This window comes from Schistocerca gregaria, chromosome 5, assembly GCF_023897955.1.
Source record: "Schistocerca gregaria isolate iqSchGreg1 chromosome 5, iqSchGreg1.2, whole genome shotgun sequence".
In the NCBI taxonomy this organism is placed as follows: Eukaryota; Metazoa; Arthropoda; class Insecta; order Orthoptera; family Acrididae; genus Schistocerca; species Schistocerca gregaria.
In genome coordinates, this window is record NC_064924.1 from 222,403,423 (window position 1) to 222,412,546 (window position 9,124).

General features: G+C 45.4%; 1 non-coding gene across 1 annotated transcript; it reads left to right on the forward strand.

Moving 5' to 3' along the window:
- The first annotated feature begins 7,521 nt into the window (after window positions 1–7,521).
- Trnas-cga (transfer RNA serine (anticodon CGA)) lies at window positions 7,522–7,596 on the forward strand. The gene has a single exon. It is a non-coding gene; the product is annotated as a tRNA-Ser (tRNA).
- The last annotated feature ends 1,528 nt before the right edge of the window (window positions 7,597–9,124 follow it).

Here is a 9,124-nt window from a genome sequence, read left to right on the forward strand (position 1 = left end):
TGTCTAAACTCATTTTAATCATGGATTCCAAAAGTGGAAACCCCATTCTTTTTCATAAGTCACGTACGTCACAGAAAATCTTCATAACACGAACTACAGCAATTACAGCAAGTAGAAACAAGTCAGCTAAATAGAAGAATTCTAACTACCTTAGACTCTAACTACTAGGAGGCATATGGTATAGCAAAAGAAAGATTTTGTTGAAGAGCAAACAATATATTTAGAAAATTTTACCTTATTCATGTGACATCCAGTTCCAAAAATTATATAGTTTTCAATAATTGGTTCAAATGGCTCTGAGTACTATGGGACTCAACATCTGAGGTCATCAGACCCCTAGAACTTAGAACTACTTAAACCTAACTAACCTAAGGACATCACATACACCCATGCCCGAGGCAGGATTCGAACCTGCGACCGTAGCGGTCGTGTGGTTCCAGACTGAAGAGCCTAGAACCGCTCGGCCATACTGCCCGGCGTTGTATGATTCATTGGTCATTTGTAGTCGACCACTATTGAAGTTGCTACAATTTGTAACTATTTATTTTTCTTCTGCCATATGTTTTCCGCCTTCTCTGATAATATTTCGTTGCAATTTGACGTCATTCTGGCCAGTGGTGTTATTTATACAGCCGTTTGAAAGTTTAACCTTAATAATAATCACCCTGTGTATTAGACTAGCACTGAACCTATTACCCCAGATCATATAAAATGACAGATCACGCACATGAAGCTAATAGGCTACTTGAGAATCAACAGCGCACATTGGAAAACGTTTATTTGATATGTTCCTGAACTCGTCACGGGCCTCGCCTATCGCTTATGTTTGGAGGACATGTGCATTTCAGTGGAGTAAATTACTTTATTCGTCGCTGAATGACAGAATTTAATCTGACAGAATAATATTTATTCAAACAGTGTGTAAAAATGGCTCAGGACACACAAACATTGATGCTATAAAACATTTTGACAATGAATTTTGATAGTTAAAATAGCACAATGATATGAAAATGAATGGTTGCTAGGGTCGCCACCAGCATGATGCTGGCAGTTGTGGGATAAGGTGGCGCCCAGATACAAAAAAGACACCAATTACGCTATCAACTTTGATTGCAAAATTTTAAACTTACACAAAAAATATGAATTCGAACAGCACATACAACAGATCAATGAATAAAGGAAAAATCAGAAAGAAACATCACTAGGCGGGTAAGCTCCAATGAGTTAACTCGATGACGAAGCAAAACATGAGTGGTTGCCTGCCGGGGTGACCGAGCGGTTCTAGGAGCTACAGTCGGGAACCGCGCGACCGCTACGGTCGCAGGTTCGAATCCTGCCTCGGGCACTGACGTGTGTGATGTCCTTATGTTAGTAGGTTTAAGTAGTTCTGAGTTCTAGGGGACTGATGACCACAGAAGTTAAGTCCCATAGTGGTCAGAGTCATTTGAACCATTTGAACCATGAGTGATTAAGAGAAAAATCGCCTTTTAAGCAAGAATTAGATTACAGAAAAACTTGCACGCCAGTGTATGAAGAGCGTAGATCAAGCGGAAAAACTAAACACCGCCCTAACAGGCCATAAAGGCTCAACGGTACGACCGGCCTCCGTGTCACACTCAGCCCACAGGCGTCACTGGATGCTGACATGGAGGGACGTTGGCGTAGATCCAGTTAGGAAGACTAAAAAAAAGGTACAGACCAAGATTGAACTCCTCCTCCCTCAATATATTGCGATTTCCGAAGTCGGTAATTCTGGAAATTTTGCTGTGCTTCGCACACTGTTCCCACGGGAAGGGAATAATTGGGGAATGTGTAGACACATAAGTGGCTATATATTTTATGTAAAGGTTTTTGCTTGAGGAGAAGTGTCTGGAGACAACACAGCAGCAGCACACTGGAAAGTGGACAGCTGAGGACTCAACTCGGAGTTTACTAACAAAGCCAGGTTCTTATCCACTCCTGTTCTGCTTTCGAGGATACTATTCTTCCGTTCCGCCGCTAATTGTCCACAGAAGCTGAGCCAGAAGGATAATCCCTGCAAAGGCTCGTCCAGGTGTTCATGCGTGAGACTATGCACTTTAAGCGACCAGCAGCTCATCCAGAATGTGCGAAATTTCCTCCTGTTTTCGTTCCAGCAGAAAGGGAGTAACTGTGGTCAAGACTAGAAGAATTTATTGTAAAAAAACTACTACAAGAATGAAATCTTCGATTAGGTACAGAGGAGTCGGGTACCTACATTGCCACACGCTACCCCTTAGCCACTCACGTACAGTTGGAAAGTCGACAGCAAAAACTAGATCGGAAAGTAACTGAAGCAAGACAGTCTCATATGCAAATAAAATAGAATAAAGTTTGAGGAGAAAGACCAGAAACAGGCCTCCACATCACAAATTCAGAGATCACTGGATGAAGAAAAGTTTAGAAGGAGTAAAGATATAAGGCTTCTCATTCGGGAGAAAGATGCCTATAACCAGGTAGGAAAGATTGCACAGATTTTGTTAACTTGTACGCTGGAGTAAACTTTTTGACATCCTGAAGAAGATCAAAGTTAAGCACAAAGAAGGGAGACCAATAAACAGCAAGGAAGCTGTAAGGGATAAAAACTATAGGATATCGCACAGATTGGAAGACATACTACAAAAAAATTGAGGACGTATGATACAAATGCTACTCGGAGATGGAAATGTTGACACAGGAGAGGAATTCGTGTTGGGCCTCATGTATATAAGAAATATGTAAGAAATAACAAGCTAAAATACGAACAGGAGATGAGATGACCCAATGAGTTAAAACTGGGGGAAGGGTTAAAGAAGGCTCTCGTCTCTCATGTGTCGAACATCTTGCGAGGTGCCGGGGTAGAGAAGAGTTTGTACAGACGAATTTTGCATGAGAACGAGACCTGCACTCGACCCCCTCCTTATCTACCACCTAATTAATTATGTGCACAACGGTAACGGAAGAAAATGATAGTTGACCCTGCTAGTTGGTAAAATAAGGTTCAAATGGCTCTGAGCACTATGGGACTCTACAACTATGGTCATCAGTCCCATAGAACTTAGAACTACTTAAACCCAACTAACCTAAGGACAGCACACAACACCCAGTCATCACGAGGCAGAGAAAATCGCTGACCCCGCAGGGAATCGAACCCGGGAACCAGAGCGCGGGAAGCGAGAACGCTACCGCACGACCACGAGCTGCGGTCGTAAAAAAGGAGTGCACACTCATAATAATTTAATAAAAATCGTAATCTACTCAGAAAAAAGGGAACTGAAATCTGCAGCACGTCGTCGGTAGGCAGCGTCCTGATGACGTAGACGCCGACTCCTGCCGTGCAGCAACTCTGTGTCAACCCCTGGCCTCGAAGGCTGTCCGAGAATCCTAAGTTCTTCCGAAAAAGAGCGACCAAGTCGCAAGACCGTCCGACTCCGACGACGATCAGATCCCTACTCTCCTCGAATACCGCCAATCAGCATTCAGTTCTGATTCCAAAATTCCCCCACACTGTCTCAGAACATCATTCGTGCCAATAGCGACCGTTCCCTCCAATTTCAAGCAGGACTTTATGATGTCAACTAACCTCAGTTTAAGTTGACCAATCATGCCTCGGCTATTCGGCTGAGGGCACTGAACTTGCCGTTTGTCCGGCTACGAAATCAACCTGCCTAGACCACCGGCCATCCGGCCCCAGACAGTCACACCCAGCAGGACATGGTCCACAAGTATTGTCAGAATCATGAGGACACTGCAGCCAGTCGGTGCCAGGAATCTTCGTTCCGGACGCGCCGGAACAGTAAACCCATAAACTGCAGCGACGCTCAGACGTCTCGCAGGTCGTTTCGCCCTGCATACAACAGGCGAAACTCGACTGACGTCAGTCGTTCCACCAGGCGCTTAAACCCATTGTACGAACCCCTCATAATTCAGGGAAGTGCAGCCGCCAACCAGAAATGCCGTGTGCCGCGTCCTCCGATGCTTGCCCCGCACAAGCCACCCAGGGAAGTAACCCAACATGCACAGGAATCAAGTGAAAAGCATTTTTGAGGTCTCAACACAAATACTGTCATTACAATAACCTTATTCGGTCTGTTACTACCGTGCAATGAAGTAGAACATTAATAAAATCGCTGAAAGTGAGAGGAGACATGCATAAGAGGGCGTGGAACCTCTCAGTCTACTTAGGCGATTTAGTTAAAAACTAACACCAGTGACGTGAACAGAACAAGAAGTTACGGAATAAGAGTACATTGAATAGTCATCTAGCCACATACTTTTTTCATAATTTTTTTTTCAGATAACAATATTGCCCCTTTAAGGCAGTTCCCCTCGTCAATTATACATCTGCAAAGTCGTTGTTCCCAGTCTTGGTAGCAGTTTTCGAAGACTTCAACTGGTAGAGCCTTTAATATGTCGATCATATTCTTTTGAGTGTTATCCAAGATCATAAAATGACGTCGTTTTCAGACACTTTTCAATTTCGGGAAAAGGGAAAATCAAAAGTGCTCTTATCAGGTGAACAGTGGGGCTGTGGAACCACAGAGATGCTTTTTGAGGTAAAAATTTCGTGCTGCAGCATTCATTTTCTGCAATATCCGGTCCCAATTGATTCACTCTTTTCCTTTCAAGGGCATGTTCGTAAAACACTTGGTTGACAATTTGTCCTGGAGGAACAAATTCTTTATGCATGATACGCCTACTCTCAAAAAAACAAATCAGCATCGTTTTTGTCTTTTCTTGCCCATGCGAGCTTTTCTTGGTCGAGGAGATGCCTCAGTATGCCACTCCTTACTTTGTCATGTGATCGTTGGCAATTCTCTCTTCGATTGTCCTGCTGCTCAGCGGTCAGGTTTTTGGCACATATCTTTCATATGTGCAAATCTTAGGTCAAAATTTGAAGTACGGTGAAATCGTTTAACAGGTTCTCGACGTTTCTTATTGTTAAACGTCGGTCAAATTTCACAAAGCACGCACTCATTCGACATTTCGTCGGTTCATGAAGTTGAAAGTCTCCCTGAGCGAGATGTTATCTTCAACGTGTTCTCGGCCTTCCAAAAATGATTTGTGCCAGAGAAAAACTTGTGCTCTTTATAAGCAGTTTCCCTCGCGGATTCCCGAATATTAACCCAAAATTTGATTGCCTAACTTTGCTCTACATTCCGCTGTCCCACAAAAAAACAACTTTACTGATGGCGCTCTCAAAAATCACGTGATAGTTTCACGGAGCTGAAACTCGGACTGAGTATCTGGAAGGGATGAACACACAGTTCTATACAAGTAGAATAACACAGCGTTGCCAGATCGCTTGCAGTGTTATCAGCCTCATTACTTTTCTCACTCACCTCGTGTACAAATTGGTCCCGTAACCTCACATTAAAAAATCGTAGCTCTTCCAAAATAATGGATAGGGAATTCTATAGCTACAAAGTGAATCAGAAACTGCAATTGATTCGGTTTATTAAATTAATGTGCACTTTAAAACATCTGACAAACACTGACAATATCAGACTGTTACCTTGGAACATCTGGTTCAAATGGCTTTGAGCACTATGCGACTTAACTTCTGAGGTCATCAGTCGCCTAGAACTTAGAACTAATTAAAACTAACTAACCTAATGACATGACACACATCCATGTCCGAGGTAAGATTCGAACCTGCGACCGTAGCGGTCGCTCGGCTCCAGACTGCAGCGCCTAGAACCGCACGGGCACTCCGGCCGGCGGAACATCTGGATAAAGACCCTATGATCTGATTCTAACAATCGTGTCTCAGTACAAAACAACAACATATGTGAGGTAGCACCGTGATCGTAGAAATGTTCATATTAAAAAGTAGATAACTCTATAGAAGGGTATGCGTTTGAAATAATGATCTCCCTCTCACTTTGATCACATGTTCCCCGACAGTATCCAGACGTGTATGTGATACGGAGCTAAGCCCCCCGCGCCAGCCTCTAACTTCGAGACGAGTACTGTTTTCAGTACAAGATGATGCAGCCAGTCGCCTACTCTGGATTTGGGCTCCAGAAACTGCATGCATCTGAACAGAAAATCGTATGGAGACTACGTGGCGCCTTCATATCGCGAAGTTAGCGGTTTGCCACTACCTCCTGATGGCGTCCACGTACCGGGCAGGACACCGTGTCGGTACACTCTGATCCTTGTAGACTACCCTGCCACTGACCACCGCGCAGGGCGGGCACACGCCCTCGACGTCAATCATGTCGGGAGCTTACAGTCTGAGTAGCGGTCTTACTTGTATACCGTGGCCTGAGGCGGGCCAGCAGCCTGAACGGGCCTGTCATTCAACAGCTGCGGCGTGCGGCCTCTGCCTGCTGCTGCCGTCCTGCTGCTGACATCAGCGGATGACTATACACGCCACCGCCCAGGCGCTTCTGTTGACGGCGGTCGCCGAACTTTGCAGTCCTTATGTTATCTCGGGGTCAACGGCCTCCCATCCAATGGCGACCAAACCCCTGTAACTAAGCCGGCCGCGGTGGTCTCGCGGTTCTAGGCGCGCAGTCCGGAACCGTGCGACTGCTACGGTCGCAGGTTCGAATGCTGCCTCGGGCATGGATGTGTGTGATGTCTTTAGGTTAGTTAGGTTTAAGTAGTCTAAGTTCTAGGGGACTGATGACGACAGCAGTTGAGTCCCATAGTGCTGAGAGCCATTTTTGAACCTGTAACTAACATGAATAAAAGTCTAACTAGACGGGGATGTGATACTAACACTCCGCCGTTCGCTTCCAGTCACCTCACCATTTTCAATCCGCATACGGACGAAGGAAGTGGTCCTCATCTTTGCACAGCCGTTTCCTTCATCACTGCTGGGCTGATCATGCAGCCCCAACAGAGTTAGTGGCCTTAGTGAAAAGAGGTAGCATTGTCCATTGTAAAGCCCTCTACAGGCCACTTAGCGTCTCGATGCAGCAGGGAAGACCATTAGTTGTGGAAGACGAATGCAGACATTTCAGACGACTCATCAGAATAGCTACTAGATGAGCGATGAGCAAATTCGGACACTTTCTGATATTTCTCATCCATCACTTGCAAGAAGAAAAATTTATTCAATCTAAAATAGAAGCTGTAACCGACAATGAAGCTTCTTATTGCTTTCCAGCTTAATGGCTATTCTGCTCCATCCCTACGATTCGTTATATTTCCCTTGCGTGTCTCTCCTGTAGAGCTTCTGCAACGTTTGGAAGGTAGGAGACGAGGTACTGGGCTCGGTACGGGCTTTTGTTAAAGCTTCGAGAACATACCTTCACCGAAGAGTCAAGCAGTATATTGCTCCCTCCTACGTATATCTCGCGAAGAGACCATGAGGATAAAATCAGAGAGATTAGAGCCCACACAGAAGCATACCGACAATCCTTCTTTCCACGTACAATACGAGACTGGAATAGAAGGGAGAACCGATAGAGGTACTAAGGGTACCCTCCGCCACACACCGTCAGGTAGCTTGCGGAGTATGGATGTAGATGTAGATGTAGAAGTAAAGCTGTGAGTACCGGGCGTGAGTCGTGCTTCGGTAGCTCAGATGGTAGAGCACTTGCCCTCGAAAGGCAAAGGTCCCGAGTTCGAGTCTCGGTCGGGCACACAGTTTTAATCTGCCCGGAAATTTCATGACATAAATTCTTTGCGAATTTCATTACGTGAACTCAGTTGGACAGTAACTACGCCACACAGACAGGCGCGTAGACTATATGCGCAGGTATCAGCGTTTGAGAGAGGAGGTGTAGTTGAGCTCCGAGAAACCGGTTGGAGTAATCTACGAATCGCTCGACATTTGAAACGGAGCAATGTCCCTATTTGATGATGTTAGCACGACTAAGTGAACCATGGTCGAACACAGCGTCGAGAAGGAAGTGGTCGATCTAAAGAGAAAACAGAACTTGAGGACCGAGCAATCGTCAGAGAGGTACTCACATCCCTGGATCCATCATTACCGTCGATACGGCGTGATAATGGTGCTTTGGTGACCACAACGACCATTAGTAGGTAACTCTCAGAAAAGGGGGCTGAGCTCACGGCGCTCTTGCGCCGACTAGCATTCACTTCTGTACATCAACAAGCCCGTTTGCAGTGGTGAGCGGCGTATTCAGCCTAGAATCTCAATGAACGGAGTACATTATCTTGCTCTTCGAAATGAGCCCTGATGACCGGCGATGACGTGTCTGGAAACACCCTGGACAGCGGTGGGATAACAACCTGTCTGTCGCTCGCCGTACGTCCCGACGACCAGGAATGATGGTCTAGGGAACCATTTCATTTCAATGCAGGACCCGTTTCGTTGTCATCCGCAGCATCTTTACATCACAGTGGTACGTCGACAATATTCTACAACCTCTTTGGTTAGCCTTCATGGCCAGCAAACCCGAGATTACTTGTTGACAAGGTAATGCCCGCCTGCACACGGCAATGGTTCCTACTGGTTCTCTTCGTGCTTGCCAAACCCTACCTTGACCAGCAGCATTGCTGGATGTCTCCCCAGCTGAGAACGTTTGGAACATTGTGAGCAGGGCCATCCAAGTTCGGGATTCTGACTATTTAAGGCGCCAATTCAATAGAAGCTGGCACAATATAACAATGCCAAGCCGAATAACTGCTTGCATAAGGCCCACAGATGGGCCAATATGAAATTAACTTGATAAATTTGTGAATCTCTTTCTGTTGAATAAATCATCTAGTTTTCTGAAGTTATAATCATTTGTTTGTCTCTACATGTACATTATATCTACCGATTTTCGCCCCTTTCGCATAGTTCCTTCGTGGTGGGTCGTTTGTGTGTGTGTGTGTGTGTGTGTGTGTGTGTGTGTGTGTGTGTACGTGTGTGTACGTGTGTGTGTGTCTTAGAGGGTAATTGTGGTCTACCTTTTTTGCCGTTGCCATGCTCCATCATAAATTTTATCGCGAATTCGTTATTTGTAACAAGTAATTAGCCAAGTGTCCGTCCCCGCTAGCTGAGTGGACGCCGGCACGGTAGCTCAGCGTGTTCGGTCACAGGGTTAGCTGCCCTTTGTAATAAAAAAAACTGAGTTAATCGATCAACGACGAACTTAAATGGGTGTCTTACGACGTCCGCCCCGAGCAGATACAACGAACGAAAGCGAACAAACTGAGATTA